The sequence below is a fragment of the Aotus nancymaae genome, unplaced genomic scaffold (genome assembly GCF_030222135.1).
Source record: "Aotus nancymaae isolate 86718 unplaced genomic scaffold, 86718_ANA_hifiasm-v0.15.2.pri h1tg000048l, whole genome shotgun sequence".
Classification (NCBI taxonomy): domain Eukaryota; kingdom Metazoa; phylum Chordata; class Mammalia; order Primates; family Aotidae; genus Aotus; species Aotus nancymaae.
This window is the reverse complement of record NW_026988462.1, coordinates 3,966,084-3,986,603: the sequence shown is the minus strand read 5'-3', so window position 1 is coordinate 3,986,603 and position 20,520 is coordinate 3,966,084. Positions and strand designations below refer to the sequence as shown.

At 39.3% G+C, this 20,520-nt stretch overlaps 1 long non-coding RNA gene across 1 annotated transcript in view; it reads right to left on the bottom strand.

The window, feature by feature from the left end:
* Window positions 1–216: 216 nt before the first annotated feature.
* LOC105721544 (uncharacterized) overlaps window positions 217–20,520 on the bottom strand; it is a 39,590-nt gene continuing 19,286 nt past the window's right edge. Inside the window, exons 2-3 of the long non-coding RNA XR_001108356.3 lie at window positions 14,032–14,133; window positions 217–744 (exon numbers count right to left, since the gene is read on the bottom strand). This is a non-coding gene — a long non-coding RNA (uncharacterized LOC105721544). The remainder of the gene's footprint in view (window positions 745–14,031; window positions 14,134–20,520) is intronic.

The window sequence follows — 20,520 nt, the reverse complement described above, 5'->3', positions numbered from 1 at the left end:
TCTGCAACATGAAATAGCTTGCCCATAATTCTCATGGCTAGTTGGGGCATATCTGGGATTACATCCATAGGTATGACTCTCAAGCAATTATAAGTATCTAATATGGCATAATATGAAGACTAACTCTCCTTCCTATCTCAGAGTGAAAACATCTTATTGCCACACTTCTTGGCTTAATCTTAATTAAGACTTCCAGCTCTCTCTCTCCCACTCTCAGTCCACTCTGTCTCTCTCCACTCCTGTTTCTAGCTGCTCATCTGTGCTTTCCAGCCACCTCGTCACTAGCTCACCATACTTCCCCAGCTTGTCTGGGGACTGCTGTGCCCCAAAATGTGAACACACACAGCCCTACTTCTCCCTTATCTCCCTCATTCCTCCAAACACTAACTGCAATCACATAGTCAGGTAGTGAAAGCACCAAACTTTCTCTGAAGGGTTTAGCATATCAGTGCTTAAAACAGTGCTTGACACAAAACAGAAGGTCAATAAAAATAATGTTAACAAATGTAGGTATGATGGAAAGACACTGTGTATATGTTTGACAACTTATAATTGGGTGTCGGACTTCACTGGCTTGACAGTTCATTTACTGCTTCCTGCTGCAGGGAATATCCATAATGATCTTTGTCCTCTACTGGTCCCAGCTGGCTACCGTGCAGTTGATCTCTCCAGAGACCTTTCTCTCTATTTTACCACCTCTCTTCTCTGAGTTCAGCCTTCCTCAAATTCTCCTTCTTTGTTGAGCTGCTAAGAGAAAACAGAAATTTCTTATTATTTAATTTGTAGAATAATTTTGCTTTTTTGTCTCTATCTTCCCACTTTACCCTTGGGCCTCACATGTTATCACCAAAAATGTCATTCACATATTTTCCCTTAAAAAAAAAAAAAGAGTTAAAGTCTCTAAAATGTGTGACGTAAGAACAGAAGGAGCATTTAAAATTACAATGTTTTATGGCTTTATAGATATTAGATTAAAATCTCATAATAATTGTATTAACATTTCCTTGAATGATTACTGAAAACAGCTTAAGTAATTTTTTGCAGGGAGTTTTATTCCTTGGGGTATATCCCACTGGGGTTACACCATGATTTAAGTTTTTTTTTAAATCATGTAGAATAACTTTTCTATGTGTGGTTTTGTCACCAAATGGATAAATGGGTAGGGTCGTTTATGTAATTTTATCTTCAATTCTAACTAATTCCTTTTTAATTTATTTAAGTGTTTCTTAATAGACTATTTACAAGCTTCCAAAGTAAAATCTACAATGTGTAGTATGCATCCTTTGTCTCCTCTTGTTCCTCTCAAATCAAACTGGACCTGACATTCATAATGGTCTTTGCAAAATGCAGATCCTGTGACCCTTCCCCCTTCCTGCTTGCAAACATTCACTCACTGCTCCAAACACCTTAACATGGTCAACTGTACTGTGTGTGAGCAAGCAAGTCGTATCTCCCTCTGCAGCTCATTCTCCATCCTTACTCTTGATGCTCCAAATAAAACTGAATTCACTCAGAGGCTTGAAGATATCAGGCCTTTCTTTTGCTGGTGCTCTTGCCAATTTCATTCCCTTTGTCTGAAGCACTCCCACTGCTCACATACTGTGTGGTTTTACCCCCCATTGTTTCTTTTGTTCAGGCATATGGTTGTGGCTAATCTGCCTCATGGAACTGCAACCACCCCTTCTTGAATGCCCAAGCTGTCTGCCTCACACTGGGAGAAGACCCTCTCCATGTTCAGAGAACCTTTAGAATAATCCAGGAAATATGTCATTTGAGCAACAAATATACAGGTGTCAGCCTGTCCTCCATGTTGCCAGCTATACCTGCTCTAGGAGGATACTCTGTGGATCAGGGTTCTCTTCCATGCACCCATGACACTCCACATACATGACATTCAACACACTATCCTATACATGTCTCCTAATTTGTGTCTACATCCTGCACTGAAATGTACACTTTGCAAGGAGGGAGATGTTGTCTATTTGATTCACCATTTGAACCCCAGAGAGAAAAACTTGTCTGACTCCAGGGCCTCCAGCACCCCATACAGTTTCTTTGTGAGTAGCTGAGTGCTTTTCTGCAGTCTACACACTGCACAGTCATACACCGCAGCCCTGCCTGGCATATAGTATTTTCTCATTAAATATATGTTGAATTAATTAATCCTCAATTTTGACATGTACTTCCTAATAGCTTTATTGCTGATCCTCTTTTTCTTTTTAAATTTTATTTTAGGTGTTTTGAGCATTCTTTAAATTTCTCTGAAGATTGCGCTACCATTTTTCAAAACAGAGAAGTTGAGGCTTGCAGGGTAACTTCATTTCACAAGCCACACACCCCACCCCTCTGCGCCAAGATGCCCACCTGATCCACCAACAATGACATGCACTTTTTATTTGAAAGCTGGCTTCTTCTATTCTCAGTTCTTTGAAGGAATAGTGGGTGGTATAGGAGAGGATGCAGCTGGAACCATTACTGTTTGTTCTGCAGAGACAGCAGGCCCTGTACTTCGTCTATTTCAAAGCTTGGAAGAATTTGGAAGCAGAAAGTTCACAATCGCTACTGTGCGGTTTTACCGTCATTATTCCTTTTGTACACACACACGGTTGCAGCTAATCCGCCTTGTGAAACCCACCCCTTCTCCTTGAACGCCCAAGCGGTCTGCCTCACATTTCAAGAAAACCTTCTCCACATGAAGAGAACCTTCAGTATAATCAAGGAAATACATCATTTGAGCACCAACCTTCCTTTCCTCCACATTGTTGAGAAAATTGTCAAAATACTACTTTTGTTATAATTAAGGTTCTTCAAAATACAAATATATTCATGGAGAATGCTTCCTCCCACGTTCTATCACAGCAGAGCTGCGTGCTACAATGAGAGCCCGATGCGCCCCTCACAGCCTGCATTCTAAAGACAGGGCAGCTACTCTGCCAGCCCCTGGCTTGGCCCTTTTTAGGTCCTCGACTTCAAGTCTGGAAAGATTGCACTGATAAAAGTATTTTTGGAACTGCGCTTTTTGTTTTTCTGCTTAAAGAACAGGGAGGACACATATAAGTGTTATAGGAGGAGGAGCTGGACACAGATCTATCTCCTCTTCAAGCATTCTTTCCAAGTCTCCTTGTATTGCTTCCTGAAATATTTATATGAGCAAATACCTGACTTATCATAAGGAAAGTCTGGGATGACATAGTCAAACACATTCATCTACAAAAGAAGATACAAACTTGCGATGGTTACTGAGGTGGCCAACTGCCTTTCAACATTTAGATCTGTTAACAGCAGTACGTATACATTAGTAAAATCGTTTTTTTTCTTTCACTTCAAGAACTGGGCAAATACATGATCATGGAAATAATTATCTAAAGGGAAGACTTAAAGATTTGTGTTGGGAAAGACTAAAGGTGACTCTTTCACAAGTACCTAAAGCGGGGGCAGAGCTCTTAGGCTGTCCAAAAAATTCACTTATTTTTTTCCTTCTGCACTTAGCAGTTTTACAACTTCACTTTTGAAAGCATTTAACATGATTTACCTGAAATTATTTTTCTATTAGTTTTATATGTTTCTATCTTTCCATAGGCTTTTTATCTTTTTAAATAAATATTCATTTTTAATGAACAAATCATGTTTGCCTCACTAGAGTGTAAGCTCTGTGGGGAAAGACCTTTCCCCACTGTATTCTCAGCAACAAATACATAGCAGAAAATCAATAAATATTTGTCAAATAAATAACTTTTCAGAACCACCCACTATAAGTAATAACGTCATTAAAATAGAAAGTGTTTACTAGGCTGGTATTCTGTGATTGACACATTCTGAGGGTTTTACTTGGGTTCTTTCATGCAGTGCTCACAAACTCTACAAGATAGGGATAGTTATTATTACAGTTTAACCAGATGAGAAAATAGAGGAACAGAGAAAAACAGGTGTGACACAAGACATGGACAGGAACCAACAGACTAGTCTGTAAACAAAGGCAATTTAACTCCAGGATCAGTTAAGCCATCGCCCTCTATTGCCTTTGAGGCCAGAGACACAAGGAAGGAAAGTAATTAATATGACCAAAAAAAGTGGAGTCTGTCCCAGGGTTTGATTATGTCTACAAGGGTAGCCCTCACTGTACAGATTCCAATATATGGGAATCTCACTCTGTCCCCAGACTACAGTGGCATGATCGCATGATCTCAGCTCACTGCAACCTCCACCTCCTGGGTTCAAGTGATTGTCCTGCCTCAGCCTCCCGAGTAACTGGGATTACAGGCATGTGCCACCATGCCTGGCTAATTTTTGTATTTTTAATAGAGATGGGGTTCCACCATGTTGGCCAGGCTGGTCTTGAACTCTTGACTTCAAGTGATCCACCCGCCTAGGCCTCCCAAAGTGCTGGAATTACAGGTGTGAGCCACCATGCCCAGCCAACAATTTAGTTTAAATTTTACTTCCCATGGTAGATTGACTGTGAATAACGACATGAAGTACAAATTTTGCTGCAAGCTCGTCACTTCTTAAATCACTTTGTAAATAACAGATGTACATCATGATCAGTATCCAACCTGATCACTTCTTGCTTAGTGTACTGGTGGTCCATCACTGTTGCATTTGTTGTTTGTTCCGTTTCCACAGACAACAAAGCATGTAGTTGTGTTGCCTCATTGTCTCCCAGCGATAGACCCATGTGCCATTTTATAAAGATAGGCAATTGAGAGAGGGAATTGTCCAAAAAAGCTGTCCAAAAAAAAAATGAAAATTGATAGCATTGGATGTGAAATTCAACTCAGCATAAATAAATGGAGTCACAGAAGGAATAGCTGGCCGTAGGGATGTTGATGCTGCTGCCATTGAGAGGCTCAGTATGCAGCCAGAGGAAATTAGTGACAGTGAGCTTATCAACCTAAACGACAAAAATAGTTGTGAAGAAAAGAATGAAGATGTCTTAAAGGAAGTGAAGCTGGTAAGAAGATAACTTCACATTAAAGGAGTTCTCAGAGATACTGCAAGACATTGAAGACACAAAGAATACAATGGTGCAAGCTGATCCAAATTTAGAAAGGAGTATGACAATTAGATAAAACACTGAAAAGATGCTGGCTCCATGTTGTAAGTTTTATGATGAGAAGAAGGTAAGCACTGCCTACTCTTTCTTTTTTTAATGGAAATTAACTTTTATGTCTATAACATATAAAAGGTATAAATAGGACTTATATAAAACCAATAACCTGTACACACAAACAGAAATTATGTGAAATTAGGTTATTGATATATCTCTTTAAATCAGAGGGAGGAGGAGAAACAGGATGAGGTCCAGGAGGCGCACCGTAAGTCTTAGCTTCTGTGTTCAGTGAAGGTAGCTTGCCAGGCAGTGTGTCAGGACAACAGTGTGGAGAAGGGGAGTGGGGAGTTGGGGGAGGGGATGTGATAACGAGTTGTGAGGCTTCCAGGCACAGCTGTGAGGGAGGCACTTGAGGGGAAGTATGCCTGAGATGTAAACAGTCTTGTCCACACTCAGCAGGTGGGACTTGTTAGTGGGGGCAAGCCAAGGATCTCCATAGTTCCCAGTTGGCTCTCCTTAACATGCTTATCTCACGTGGTGCAGGAATAGGCAGGGATAAGAGGTCAGTCCACAGCACGGAAATCATCAGGAGCAGCCGCCACAGGTGCCTCTCCCAAAGCTGGCAAACAGTTATGCACACGAGGGCTGTGGCTGAACGGTGCTGACAGCGGAGCTCACAGAACTACTGCGATCTCAAGGTTCAGATACATTCTGGGAAGGGCAAACTGGTCTATGAGTCACATAGTACACGGAGGGGTGCTGATAATCCAAAAAACTTAGCAAAACACCTTTCGCGTCTATGATGCAGGCTTGAGGGAGCCAAGAAGAAAGCGCAAAGCTCTGCCACATAGGCCTTGAGGGCTCGTGTCCACCGGTTAATCCTCTCCAAAGCCTCCCCTGCCACCTGTCTGTGTTTTGTTTTTTGGGTGGATTGTTGTTTTATTGTGTTGTGTTTTGCTGTTGTTGTTTTTTGAGAGAGTCTCGCTCTGTCGCCCAGGCTGGAGTGCAGTGACGCGATCTCCGCTCACTGCAGCCTCAGTCTCCCGCGTTCCAGCGATTCTCGTGCCTCAGCCCCCTGGGCTGCTGGGCTCCGGCTCCCGAGCCGGTAAATTTTTCTGTTTTTGTAGAGCCAGGATTTCGCCATGTTGGCCAGGCTAGTCTCGGCCCGGATCCGCCCCCCTCTGCCTCCCAAAATGCTGGGATTACAGGCTTGAGGCCCCGCACCCAGACCATAGTTCTGTCATCTTGAGAGCAAGCTGTCGTGGTTATTTCGTGGCTGGAATGGGATCCGCTCATGATTCACCGTCATTCCGGGAATGATCCCAGACGTTTTCCAAGGACCTTTAGACCCCACTACACCTGTTTCACAGGAGACCATAGCCAGCTTTTGCCGAGTGTGAGCCTTCCCTCCAGACTCTGGCCTTGATGGGGCAGACGCCGCAGTCATAGGCTGCAAACTTGGTTTCCCTGGGGTTGGATCTAAGTTGGTCAATATAATTTTCTCCTTCACGAGATAAATCAGTTGGATCAGTGGAGATAAGGCTGTTGGATGTTTTGCTCTTTTTCCGCTTTCTAGCTGCAAGAAGAAATGTCTTCTGATTTTTTTCTTTTTCCAAGTACATGCAGTAAGTGGGGCAGAGGCCCCAATCCATTCCTTTTTTTATTCCTGATTATACGACAGCTTATTGTGACCACTTTGAGGGTCAGGACTAAAGTCCTCCAGGCCCTCCACCTCTCCCAGTCTGTTATGCTGCCGTTGGGCTGCAAAACCGAAACCGGAAGCAAAGTCCTCTTCACTCCCAGCTCGTTATGTGCCGGGTTGGGCAGCAGCACCGGAACCGGAAGCAGCTGCATCTGTGGTCGAGTGCCGGCTGGATACAGAATTAGGTCTTTGTTTCTGAACATGTAGTCTGGGATCTTGTTTTCTTTCCTTCTTCTTTCTCACCATCAGTCTCCTCATCACAGTTCAGACTGAGATATTATTGTTTTTGGAGACTTTTCTGAAGATCTGGCTTGGAAGCAGTATCCAAGGTGTTTTTCCGACCAAGACTTCCTTCAGTATTTTCTTCCAGAACAGGGGAGCTGAATGAAAGAACATGAACTTTGGTTTCCAAATCTTTAGTATCTGACTTCAAGGCAGCCCGAACATCAATGCCATGAAGACAACATGGCTGTGAGGCGTATGAGAGTCCACCAAAGGAGTCAACTCCTCGTTGGCCCTTGACTTCGCCCAGCCTAGTATGGCTTCCGGATTTGGCTGCACCATGGATGGCTGAAGATGCTTTTTTCTCTGCTGCTTCTTGAGCAGTGCTCTGTGATTATCCAGCGCCACCTGTTAAAGTTTTTAATCTCATCGTGAAAGGCACTGACTCCACTGGTACCAGGCCGGCAGTGCCACGTGTCCATGCCTGCCGCCAAGTAAGTGGCAACCACGTTCTCACTCCTAGTCGACCGTGGCTCTAAACTACTCTTGAGAGCTTGTGTGAAGAGTCTAGCAGGGGAGCACAACTACTCCTATACCTGTGATCGAAGGCTGGACTTCTATCGGGAATGGACGTCTTCTTCCACCCAGCACGCAGCTTCGGGAGGGACGCATATGGAGCGGTGAGAGAAGAAGGGGACACATGCCTAGCCAGCCAGGTCAGCTGCATCAACCCTGGTGATCAATGGGGTAACAGACGTCTCAGCCAGATCGCCCTCACATCCTAAAGTATCCTTAATAAATTTTTTACAAATTAATAAAATGCTTTCATCCTCAGTGTTTCTGTTTTCAATTATAGTATACTAAACATTAATTTTATGATTTTCATAATTTTCTGTACATTTATAATACTTGACAATAAGAGTAATGTTTTCACAAATTTTTTTAAGTTTACAGAAAAATAATTTTCACATTGATTATTAAAACCATTTTGCATGGTTTCAGCTTACATCTGCAAAGTAGGGACAGCTAGTATTCAAAGAACTTCATGAGTAAATAGTGAACATGTTTGAATTATGAATCACAAGTTTAGATGGTTCAAAGTATTGCTATCTTCTTGCAATATATATCAAGGGAAAGGCTTTAAGGCTCTTTAACTAGCTTACAAGTCCCATGGGAAAAGCTGATTCCATAACAGGAAGATGCCAGGAGAAAAAGGCTAGCTTTTGAGAAGCAAGAACCTGAATTACATATTGGCTTATCATTTCTATAGTCTTGAGCTCTCATTCAGTAGCTGAAGCTTTTACTTCATCTGTAAAATTTAGAGTAACAGATTTTGCAGGATAGTTCTGTGTATGAGAAAAATATGCATGCATGTGTATACATGTGATGGGGCAGAGAGCACTTCCAAAGGCAGCCTGCTGTTTGGATGATCGTGGACATCCCCATGCAGGGCATAGCCAGCTCTGCATGGTAGGCCAAAAGCTGGGGCTATTTGGCATCTTGGATTTTCTAATAAAAACATTAGATATTCCAGAAAAGATTTGCAAACTCTGCAGTATCTTTTCACATATACTTGTTTCTCTGATTCTGCGCATAGAAAACATACCTTAGCTTCTGTTTCTCTTTTTGAGTACAGTACAAAGAGAATCAAATTTTAATAACCTTTATTATGTGTTTACATGTAATGAGGCTATTTCCATGTTCGCACAGATGGTCTCAAATAACTGAACATTATTACAACCAGTTCTCATAAATGTAGAGCTTCTCTACTAGTTTCTTTGATCTCTATCAATAAAATATTGTCATTTTGATATTCATTTTTGTAATAAACTTTTATACTATGCTAGAAATTTGCTAGAATTGTAAGTTGCTTGTGTTTCCTTTGTAGGGGAGTCAGAAGAAAGCTTTTCACATTGAACATGCTCCTGCCTGGAGTTTGCATAAATACATTTAGGTAGATGGTTTGTTAGCTGGGATCTGAAAGAGAGTTGAGGGATGCCAGAGTTGTCCTTAGAAAAAGTCTTGGCCCCTGCTTGTCTCTCCAGCTTAAGTCTTATTACTTCTCTACAAATTTTACTCTAAAACACCCTGAGTTAGGGGTCTATTTTCCTGAAGTTCATCTTCTTTCTCATCTTTGCACCTTAAAGCAATGTAATAGTATGAAAAAGAGATGTGATAGACTCAACTAAGGTAGTGCCAGAGTGGATGGAGAGCAGGTCTGATTAGGAGAGAGGTTAAAGAAACAGATTCAAGTGCCCAAAATCCCCATGTAAATTCCTCACCAACATAAGAATACCTTTTGGTATCTACCACTGTGTGCAACTGCCTATCATTTTCTCCCACCAGCCACAGGAACCATGCACTTTAGACACCCTCTACCTCCTGCAATTTGCCACTTGTTCTATATTCACCTCTGTCTGGTCTGTTTGCCTGATATATTTTTCTCCCCAATTTTGCCTCCTTTATTTCCCGGAGAAAACGTTGCTTTATCTGACTCTGGTGGGCTATTTGTGCTCCACCCCTACAAATTCCTATGTTAAAGACTAATGCTCAGTGTGATAGTATTTGAGAATGGAGCCCTTGTGAATGGGATTAGCATCCTTACTGAAGACTCAAAAGAGATGATCTCCCTCTTGACTATGTGAGGATACAGTAAGAAGGCAACCATCTACAAACCAGGAGGAGAGTGCTCACCAGACACAGGATCTGCTGGCACCCTGATCTTGGAAGTCCTGGCCTCCAAAATTGTGAAGAATATAATTTGTTGTTTAACCTACACAGTATATACACATTTTTTTATTATAGCAGCCCAAATGGACTAAGACACCGACCTCCCCTGGTAGAATTAACCACTTTGCCAGCTGTTCAAAAAGCCCCGTAAGTATACTTCTGCTAAGATAGAATATGTACAAAATATAACATATATATATTATTTTGTTGTTGGCATCAAAGTTCCTGTTAGGGAAATAAATATTTTTATTTAAGAAAATATACTGAAAAACTGAAGTTAACAAAATGTGAGGCCTCAAAGGGATGAGTTAGCAGGAACACAGAGATAGATTAAAGAAGTGTGTCCCCAGAAAGGGAGTATGAAGCTGGGAGAAAACAGAGGAGAGAGAAGTTGGTGATGAGCTTCAGATATATAAAGAACATGGTGGAAATTACCAGAAGGTAGAAGTTGCCAGAATCGTTGAGAGACTTAAGAAGAGAGAAATCTAATATTCAACTTAAGGTCTTCTCCCATATGGTGATGAGACACAATTCTCTCATGCCATTACTCCAAATTATCCCCAGTAAAAGTTCACTTCCCATGGTGGCATCGAGAGTGGAACTTTGGGATATAAAAGAGAAAGATCTGTAGCCTCTGTTTCAGTTGCCATCAAGACAGACAAAAGGGATAAGGATCAAAGAAAACACACATAAAAAGAATTCTGAAGACAGAGGGTCAACAGAGTCAAAAATGGAATTTAGAAAAAGAAATCCCATCCTTCCTCCATTCCAGATCCCTGCCTCTCTCACCATTGTGAACCATGTACAGTGCCAGTAATTTCTCCACCTATAAATTTAGAGAGATAAACTAGATGGTCCCTCAGGCCCCTTCTGCTTTAATATTCTATGAATCTATAAAGCATTGTACCAAACTAGGAGAAAATAAGAAAAGTTGTGTCCTATTGTAGAAGAATGTTTGGTGATATGAATTAACTTGATTAGGCACAGGAGATGATACAAATAATGACACTCATTTAACACCTAAGGAAAAAAAAAAAGAAAAAAATTAAGAGAAGTATTCTCATGGCACCCAAAAACGGCTTGTTTAGATTATTCTGGCAGCTTTGTAACATCTGTTCTAAAAATTATGATGTGTTTTGAAATTACTACTTGAGCTTATATACAATGTGTGTCAGACATTTATGTAATTATGTTCTTTAAAAAAAAAAAAACACAGTTCCAGTATTTGTTGGATACGAACATGCTGATATAAGCAAAAATCAATTTCACATTCTGTTCAAACCTGGCAATTTAAAGATAGTTAACACCAAGTTAACATTAACTTAAACTGTCAGTTTAACATTAACTTAAACTGTCAAGTAACAATTAATGATAAAGGATTGGTCCTTCCCTTGATTAAAATGCAATTATGTGGAAGGAAAATATTAAATTATTTCTATTTATCCACCAGCAGCAATTATCCGATTGTCTTTAAGTAACTCCAGTTACAAAAAGCTACTATTTGGAAGGAATGTGTTGGTTGGGTCTACTCACATAAATAATGGTGGGTCTGTCTGTTTTGCAGTGGAGAGACTAATGCAAGGAGGTAGGGGAAACTGTCGTAATTTCTAAAATGAGCAGATATTGATGTAACTAAGTCAATTTTCCATCAGTCCTATATTAACTGGATGGATACAGAACCAGTGTGTACTGTGCAGCATTCTGGCCTGGATTCAAATTCTGACTCCAATGCTTATTGTTTGTATGATCTTAGTTACTATCTGTGCTTCAGTTTATTTCTGTGAGAGAGAGATATATATATATACACACACACACACACACACACATATATGTATTATATATATGTATAATACATATAACACATACCTATGTATTACATAGGTGTGTATTAATTTTGTTAGAAAAGTTGCCAAAAGAAGGGATTTAGAGAAGGTATGAATTATGTAAGAAATAAGCAAGTGTTTCTTTGTTGTAATATTGGTAGGAAAATTAAGGGATTTAAAGGCAATACAATGTAATTGTAGAATGGATATAGGCACCTGGGGAAACAGAAGGGACCTGTTTGTATTTATTGCCAACTATATTACAGACATTGGAATAGACCCATTACCTGTGGCAACTCATACAAACTGTCTAACCTTCTAAGAAGTTATTATATCCATCTTACAAGTATAGGAATTAAGGGCTCAGGGATGCCAAGTTAGTTATCTAAGATCACAGAGCTGGTAAATGGGTAAGTCATGATCAGATTCAAGTCTGTTGACAATAACTTTATGGTCTTTGCACCGCTGCATGGCACTTCAGACCTGGGAAGGCGTGTAGCTTACAGCCACTAAGACTAGATATCTAAAGCAGAATTTCTTAAACTTTTGGGTCTCAGGATTATTTTACACTCATAAAAAAGTATTGAGGACTTAGAAGAGCTTTGGTTAATGTGACTAATATCTATCACTGCATAGCATTATAGAAATTAAAACAGAAAAAATTTAAATTATTTAAAAATGAGAATTATAAACCCATTACACAGTGGCACAAATAATGTCTATTTATAAAAAATAAGACTTATCAAAGCAATAAATACTAGTAAGAAGAGTGGCATTGTTTTACAGTTTTTGCAAACCTCCTTAATGTTTGGCTTAACAGAGGACAGATGGGCTGTAATTCAGTAGCTTAAATATGCTGTTTTGGTTGAAACACATGGAAATAAAAGGAGTATTTTAGAAGTCATTTCAGATAATTTTTGACCTTCTTCTCTGATATAACACCAAAACTCAACAACTAATCTTTCTAATCTTTCTTAAAAATTAGTTGCAATGTGGAATATCTGAAACAACTTTTCATGTCTTTTACATTAAAATTTTTGCCTATCTTCACTTGAAATAGATCTTTACCCTTGTTTGATTTTTGATTCTTATGTATTGGTCATTTGGAACCTATTGGTTTAACAGTTTCCTAATATTGACATATTTTATTATTCAATGCCAAAAAATGACATTTGCTAATATTACCACAAATGTCATCAGAACAGCCTTTAAAAATTGGGAAGCTGTCAAACTCATGAGACATAAATTTTCCATAATTCTAATTTTCACATGGAAGCTTGAACTTCATCACTGGAAACAAATATTGTTAGTTTGGTGTTCCTTGAAATGACAGGTGCATTTTGTTGATTTTCCAAAACTCTTGGCCAAATGCAGAAGTCTGAAAAGCACTGTTTGTCTATTAGTCATTCTTTCAAAAAAATGTTTCATGAAAAAAGCAGCTAGTTCGGCTTGCAACTTAAAAAATTGCACAAGGTGCTTCAGCACAAGACAGCTATAGATTGAAGAATACAGAACTGCTTTAAACATACTCCCCATTTTGTCACACACAACCTTAAAAGCATGTTCATTTCAGAATCTAGATGTTTTAAAAATTAATAATAAATGTTACTGCTTCATTAGGAACATTTTGAGTGAGATTGAAATATTCCTTTTTTGCTGCAAGTATGTGGAGGTGAAGAATGTGATGACTATCAGCACAGTTTGGTGCCACTATCTTGCTTTGTGCTATAGGACCAGCAGTTAAACCCACCATTACATTTGCATAAGCCGGGTAAATGACAAACAGTGAGAACAAAACACATTTTAGTAGTATTACAAAAATAGCTTTGACATCGTGGATCCCTCAAAAGAATTCAGAAGACCTTCAGAGATAGGCAGATCACACTTTGAGAGCTAGGGTCTAAAGGATTATCTTAATGATTAAATAATTTTAAAAATGTCAAGCTGATAATCAGATAAATTTGCTAAGCAAAAGCCTTAAATGTGTATGATTTGATTAAATAGAAAACTTATGCATTACAGCATTTAATTTTTGCAGGGAGTACAAGAATAGGCAAATTATGTCAATGCACACGGAGCCACACAAATTCTCCCTCAATCTTTTTTTGGTTTAAGAATTTCTTTAGGTTTGATCAAAGTCATTGAATTTTTAATTAAGATTCTTTTTTTTTTTTTTTTCCAAGATGGAGTTTCGCTCTGTCTCCCAAGCAGGATTGCAGTGGCATGATCTCAACTCACTGCAACCTCCTCCTCCCAGGTTGAAGTGATTCTCATGCCTCAGCCTCCAAGTAGGTGGGGCTACAGGCATGTGCCATCACACCTGGCTAATTTTTGAATTTTTTTTAGTAGACACAGTGTTTCACCACGTTGGCCAGGATGGTCTCAAACTCCTGACCTCAAGTGATTTGCCTGCCTCAGCCTCTCAGAGTGCTGGGATTACAGGTGTGAGCCACTGTGCCTGGCCTATGTTCTATTTTAAAATAATAAATGGGAAAAAAACTTACTTTCAAAGAAAGACCCAACACTTCATCACATCAGCCTTGTTAAAGTTTCTGAACTTCTTGGCGAAAATAAATTTTATACAATTCTTCAGTATAAGGAAAAGTCTAGAAAAGGAAGAGGAAAATGGGAATGAAGAAGAGATAATAAAGGAGGAGATGACCTGTTGAGTAGGTGACACCAGTGGCTGAAACAACCCCTTCCAGGTAACAAGAATCTGCGAAATTGTGGAGGATTCTCTTTTAACATGGTGTATTAGTAAGTTCTCTTATTGCTATAAAGAAATACCCAAGATAGGGTAATTTATAAAGAGAAGAGGTTTAATTGGCTTTCCACAGGCTGTACAGGAAGCATGGCAACATCAGCTTGGCTTTTGGGGAGGCTTCAGGAACCTTACAATCATGGCAGAAGGCAAAGGGGAAGCAGCACTTCATGTGACTGGAGCAGGAGGAAGAAAGAGAGGGAGGAGGTGCTGCAAACCAGATCTCATGACAACTTACTATTGTGATGACAGCATGAACAGAATGGTGTTAAACAATGAGAAACCACCCCGATGATCCAATCACCTCCCACCAGGCCCCACCTCTAACATTGGGGATATAGTGTAACATGAGACACAGATCCAAACCATATCACCTGGATTTCCATTTAATATTGTCATAAGTAGATTTGTTTTCTTAAAATTAAATATTTGAGGTACTACTGCATATTTTAAAATACATAATCTGATGATAATGTGTAGAGAAAACAAGAAGACAACATCAATTTAATGTTCACCATACATGAGGCGAACTTCTTAACCTGCATAGGGATCCAGGTCAGCTGGTCTGAAACACCTGAACTACATGGGCTTACAGATTTCTACATTTTACTCACACAACCATAAGTACTAAAAAAAAAATGCAAATATAGCATTTTTATTGTTTACCAAAGCAGCTCAACCAATGGTTAAAAGTGTAGCCCCTGAAACAGACTTGCTTGAGTTCAGCTCCACTTCCACCATTTACTATACATGTGACCTTGGGTGAGTCCCCTAATCTCCCTGTGGTTCAATTTAGTTCCTTCTATAAAATAGACACCAAGATAATAATTTCCAGTTCATAGAAATTATATGTTGGTTTTCTAACATGCAGTCTTTAATAGACATTACATTTTTTGGGTTAATTGTTATAAGGGTTAAATGAGTTAATAAATGAAAGGGCTTACAACCGAGAACTACAAGGAGTTTGTTCTCCTTGTCACCATCATCATAATTATTACTATCATCCTTATTACACGGTTTAACAGCTTCTCTCACTTACTTCTAAATAAAATATCTCCACGGTAGTACACACCAAGCCAAGTATAGAATTAAGCACACATATTGCTTTTTAGGAGGAAACTTACTCCTTGTGAATTCTGCTTACTTGAGATCCCTCTGGCATCCAAGGGGATTTTATGTGAGTTTTCAGGGAATTCTTTGATGTGTTGCTGAAGATGAGAGTTCCATTCAAAAGCTTCCAATTGCACTTCATCCATGTTACTATTCTCAAAGACAGCCATAACAGCAGTTTCCATGTTAAATTTTTTTTCCACATACACTCAATTAGAATGGGGTATCTCCTTTGGTTCATTTTTCATTTTTATTTGTTTTTCTAATCTTCCACAAGTTCCATTTAACCAAATAACTCACAAGATTTTCTTTTTTACTCTTTTTTCACAATTTCTCTCCTGACTTTCATTCTTCCTGCAGATTTGAAACTAATGATTGCCAGTTGGAATACACAAAAACTTCCCTAAGCATCTCCTCTTCAGCCCACATACTCAGCTCCATTCTTTACTAGGCAGGTGCACCCTCAGTGTAGGTTATTTTTTTCTTTATGTATCAATGCTCATTTGGGTTAGCTTGTAACTCACAGGGATTTTGATTATATGGAGATACTTTGTACTTCAGCAGACACAGAGGGAATGTTGTTGGTGAGGGAAGTTGTAGCTTGATCTAGAAATTCCTTTTGGTCATGAAGCAGGACCCTAAAGCATTTCTTTCATTCTGGAGAGAAAGACACACAGAGATACAAGATGAATATCACCACCGATAACAACCACCTCCATCAATGCAAACAAGAGCCAGAAATCAACCAGTTGAAGGATTAACTAGCCACATGGTCATTACCTTATATCCCAACAAGCCCAGGGAAAATTAGGATTCCTAAAACAGGATCCTGCTTTTCCCAAATAAAATTTCCACAATATATCCCACCATCTCTTTTGGTTTAGGGCTTCCTTAGAATATTTTCTAAGCACAGCAAATTAGGAAGGTGTTGGTTTTCTAACATGCAGTCTTTAATAGACATTACGTTTCTTTGGGTTAATTGAATTATATGGCAAGTTAGGAACTGCACTTCATTGGTGAAAAAAATATGTAAATTTACTAATTTTGCCAGTTTGATTTATATTCCTTTGAAGACTCATATTTTGTAGAAAGATATTGTATAAATATAAACAACCCATCCTCATGGTGCCTTTCTCAGAAATGAATATATTTGGCTAAGAAGGCATTTCAAGCTTTCCGTTCTTTCAGGAACTTTCATTTTTAATAAGATTCTCTGCCCTCTAGTGGTTGTTTTGTTTCTGGCATTGGAGTCAAGGTAATGTACAATTAGGAAGCATAATTTTGCCTAAGGATTTTAAAAGGAGTGGTTGTGTTCTCAATTTAACATTTAAAATGGTTTCTGGAGGGCCATGAGGATTCCAGGGGATTCTAGGATGACTTCACCTCATGTTGCACAAAGACAGGTGCAAACCTCTACTTTAGTTTTCAACCTATTTCTCTGTGCTGGGAGGGAACTGTCTTGTTTAGGCTACATATTATAGTCTATTATAATAATTCATTATTTCCATTTGCAAGTTAACAAAGAAGAGTTTATGTATGGTCTTAAATTCTGGCTGCTGGATAAAAGGCTTGAAATTCACTCTTATGAAAAATGATAAATGAGTCCTCTCAATTTTGAAGGCCATAGGGTAGATCCATATGGTGTGTTGTGGGGCCCATCTTCCTATTTCCAAGTCCAAGGAACTCTTTGGGAATCTGGTCATACTCATGCTTGGGCTTTGAAAAAGCAAAGGTGATTTGGAAAATGTGTTCTGAGATGTAACAGCTGCGGCTGCATGATCAGAGGCAGATTTATTTTGGCACAGCTGCCAGGCCCTCGTTGTGCCTTCTGTAAATTTTAATTCCTAGTAATTATTGGAAGTGACACCAAGTCTTATTAATTAACCCCTTTGACACAAACAGAAGGTGTGCTTCCTCCAGAGGACTGGGGGGTGAGATGGAAAAGAGGTCATGGCGTGGCACTGTCACCCCCTTATTCACCAACCCGCAGAAGATTAAGATGATCAGGTGGATTGGTTTGGAACTGCTATTTCATATTAATCTAAGAAGCTAGGCTATCCACTACTTATATGATGATGGGGGAAAGAAATAATTCCAAAGAGGAAACTAGGATAAAGAAGAGGGATCAAGTGTTGCAGAATATGTCCAGTGCAGTTATGGCATGACTTCAAATCACCTTTTCTACAATTCTTATGTCATATTCTCAAAAGATTATTGTTTTAAATATTTATATTGTGAAATAAATTACGTGTGTGTGTGTGTGTGTGTGTGTGTAATTTAAAAGAATGAGAAAACAAATACCCTTGTACCCACTACCTGTATGAGGTAATGCCAAACTGTTTTCCAAATTGTTGTGTAAATGTTCCTTCCTAACAGCACTAGAAAAAGAGTTTACTACACCACACCACCTTACCAATACTTCATATTATCCAGCTTTTAAACATGTACCAACCTGATAGATACGAAATGGCAGTTCTCTGTAGCTCAATCTTTCATGTCCCTGAATTCTAATGAGTTTAAGCAACTTTTCATGTATCTATCGATATATTTTTACCTATAGTTTCTACTGAACCATTTGTCTTTTTATTCATTTGTAAGAGTCCTTTATATCTTCTGGATATGTAAGGTCAGGGCTTTGTATTGCAAACATCTTCTCCTGGTCTAAAGGTTGTCTTTTTGCTCTCCTTGTGGTATATTTTGATGAATAGAAGTTCTTAATGCTTTATTTATGTAGTTGAGTTTATCAATAATTTATTTGTGGTTTATGTTGTCTGTCATTTATTTAAAAAATTCTTTTTTTCCCCAGATTCTTAAAATAGTGTCCTATGTCATCTAAAGTGTTATGCACTCTTGTATCTGTGGTAAAGAAGGCTAACTGTCCACCAAGTGTTTGTGCCTCTTTTCTTCAGAAGATAGAATCGTCAGGAAGAAGTTGCTCAGTCAGTGATTAGTTAACCCCTGTTTGCATCTAGATGGGATCATGTTACTAGTTCTTGTTAATGGAATATGAGTAACGTAATGTAGTGCTTATTTAAGAAGGGTATCAATTCTCTCCTTCCCCATCCACAAAGATGCAAATACTCTGGGATCCTAGGATCCAATGAAGCCACAAGTGGAAGGAACACAGACCCTTGAATGACAATGTGTAGGTGAATAGGCTACTACTATAGACTGACTGCTTCTCTTCCTCTGAAATTTGTATTTTAAAGCCTGTCAGTATGATGGTATTAGGAAGTGGGGCCTTTGGAAAGTGATTAGGTCATCCCTGTTGGATGGGATTAGTGCCCTGATAAAAAGAGACCCCAGAAAGAACAACAAGAAGATAACTTTCTATGAACTAAGAAGCAGGTCCTCACCAGAACTCAACCATGCTGGCACCCTGATCCCAGACTTCCAGCCTCCAGAACTGTGAGAAGTAAATTTCTGTTATTCGTAAGCCACCCAGTCCATGGTAGTTTGTTGCAGCAGCCTGACCTAAGACACCTGCCAACCAGGAACACCCATATTCAGCAGCCACTTGAGCAAAAAAAGGATTTCTATTGTGTTGACACTAAGTTTTTGGCTATTTATTTCATCAAGTGGTATTATTACCCTAACCAATGTAGAAATTGGTATCTAGAAGTGGAAAGCTACCTTAACTAATTCTAAAATATGTGGCCTTGACATCGTGGATGGTAATAGAAAGCAAGGAAAAACATAAAGCAAGACAGAAATATGGAGAGCTCTGTTATGCAGTAGCATAAAATGGTGCCTGCTGTAATTTTGAAAGCAGACCAAATGCCTTGTAGCTATGTAGCTCTGCAGGAGGTAATTGGAAAGAGCTAAAAATGTGAGTGTGTGTTGGTTTCTACTCACTCTTATCTCAAGGTATAAAAAGAAAAAGATGAGTCCAAGCAAGAAGTCGTTGTTGTCTTGAGAGCAGAGATGGAAAGGAGTGGAGAAAGTCCAGAAATTTGGAGATTCAAGGATTAGCAAAGCTATTTCTGTACTCTAAACCATGATTTTAAAATTAGACAGAAAAAATAACTTAGAGCAACAAAGACTCATTAGGAATTCTCAGTTACACAGAAGGATTAGGCCTTGTGGCAAAGATCAAATTAAGATTGTTTCTGTCCAACTCAAGGTTATTTTATGAGATGGTCTCAAGGTACCTGCCATTACATTGATAAGAAAGGCAATGGTGGGATATAGGGAGCAAAAAGCAAAGACATAAATCGGATTGAGAATTATGTCTAGGGAAGAATGAATGTGGTTATTCATACCTGGGATTTATTGGAATCAAATAGATGAGAAGTTTACCGTGCCTGTGAGAATTATATTGTTGAATAAACTGCAATCTGGCTTTAAAAAGCCTGTGACTATAAAATAGCCCTCATGCCTCCAAACCTGCCCCAGCAAGAAGCTAGCAGAGAAGATCCAGCCCTCTCAAGGAGGGCAGACCCCTCAAAGCTCATTTCAGATGGGGTCTTAGGCAGCGGGGCTCTCCACATGTGGTCCCCAGGCCAGCAGCATCAGAATCACCCAGGAGAATGTTAGAAACGCACATTACCCAGACTCACTGAATGAGAAACTTATGGATGGGGCCCACCCATGTGTGCTGTAAGCCCTCCAGGTGATTCTGATGCTTGCTAAAAGCTTGAAAACTGTCTTAGAGGAGAAAAAGTAAAAAGAATCTCTGGGATAGTGGAGAAGAGTGGAGAGGAAGTTTCTCCTAGAGAACAGACTTGAGTCTCATCAAGGAACTTCCTCTGTAGTCAGGGAACAGTCTTTCTAATGCCTACATGGCAGGATTTTGAAATTTGTTTGACTATTGTCTCCTATTTTTTTATTTTCTTCCTGAAGAATTATTTTGTTTTGTAGCTATCTTTAATCTGCTTTGTCTTTATGTTTTGAGGTTGGGGACAGTAGCCACATAAATTGTCTTTTAGTCCCTAAATAGCCATATCATAAATATCTACAACTGGATCAATGGAGAGAACAGAGAACAGTGATTGCCACTGGAACAGAAAAAGAGGGTGATTAAAAGGAAGCCTCTGAGGTGCTGGGCAATGGAGGAGCCATGAGTTGAAAGGAGTTTGGGTCCTTGAATCACTGTGTGGACAAAAGCTACCTTCTGACCAGG